General features: G+C 40.2%; 1 pseudogene; it reads right to left on the minus strand.

Annotated features, from left to right (window-relative positions):
• Nucleotides 1-291: 291 nt before the first annotated feature.
• On the minus strand, nt 292-964 carry LOC102816216 (annotated as a pseudogene).
• Between the last annotated feature and the right edge of the window lie 5 nt (nt 965-969).

The following is a 969-nucleotide window of genomic DNA, read 5'->3' on the forward strand; positions in this document are numbered from 1 at the left end:
TAAACAGCTACAAGAAATCTAATCATAGTAAGAGGAATTGGAGTTGGCTTGCACATATACATTCTGAAGGACAGTAGGCTCTCGTAACTCTACTAGCTTTCTTCTGATACTTGGGAGTTTTCACTTACAGTAACACCAAGTTAGTTCCAGTGCTGGAGCTCATTCATATTCCCCTGTATTTACTGCCCATTTTTGCCTTAAGCAGAGAATAGCCCTGGAAGGCTGATGCTTTTCTCTGCTTGCTTGTTTTAGTCTATAGGTTAGATACTATCCGTGGCACATGCCTGATGCTCAGGCCTTAACTTCAGGAGTTGAACTATAGATTGAATCTGAATTCTCTGAAGTAATTTCTTCTAGCTCCTCTTCTGTAGTCTCTGGAAAACTGATCTTCGGTTTTGCCCGCTCACCACTATCTAAGACAGGAAGCACACATTTCCAAAGGCCATAGGTTTTTCCTACAACAGTTTGCCATAGTCTCAATGTTCCATCACTGGAACCACTGGCACAGAGTTCATCATCTGGACTAAGTCTCACACAGTGAATAGGACCAGAGTGCCCTTTGTAGGATTCTAATTCTTCTCCACTATTATAATTATACTTACAAAGTTTAAAATCTTCACCACCTGCAATAAGAAATTCCTTCTCAGGGTGAAGAGACGCAGAATTGATGGTTGCAGGTGCTTCAAAAGATATAATTGGATCCAAACTTACTGCACTATGAAAAGCAATACACCGTCCATATGTTATTACCAAGATCTCTCCCTCAGGAATATATTCCATACTACTAACAGACATTAAAATTTAGAGATTTCACTTCTGTCATGGTAACCTGGTCCCAAAGGCGAACAGTTTTATCATCAGATGAAAGGATCTGTTTATTCTCGCTGCACCATAGAGCCTTTTTAACACCAGAGGTGTGACCACTGATTTCCCTAGGTTCTATTTCAGGTTTGTTGAAGTCATGTATAC

The sequence above is a fragment of the Chrysochloris asiatica genome, unplaced genomic scaffold (assembly GCF_000296735.1).
Source record: "Chrysochloris asiatica unplaced genomic scaffold, ChrAsi1.0 scaffold00047, whole genome shotgun sequence".
In the NCBI taxonomy this organism is placed as follows: Eukaryota; Metazoa; Chordata; class Mammalia; order Afrosoricida; family Chrysochloridae; genus Chrysochloris; species Chrysochloris asiatica.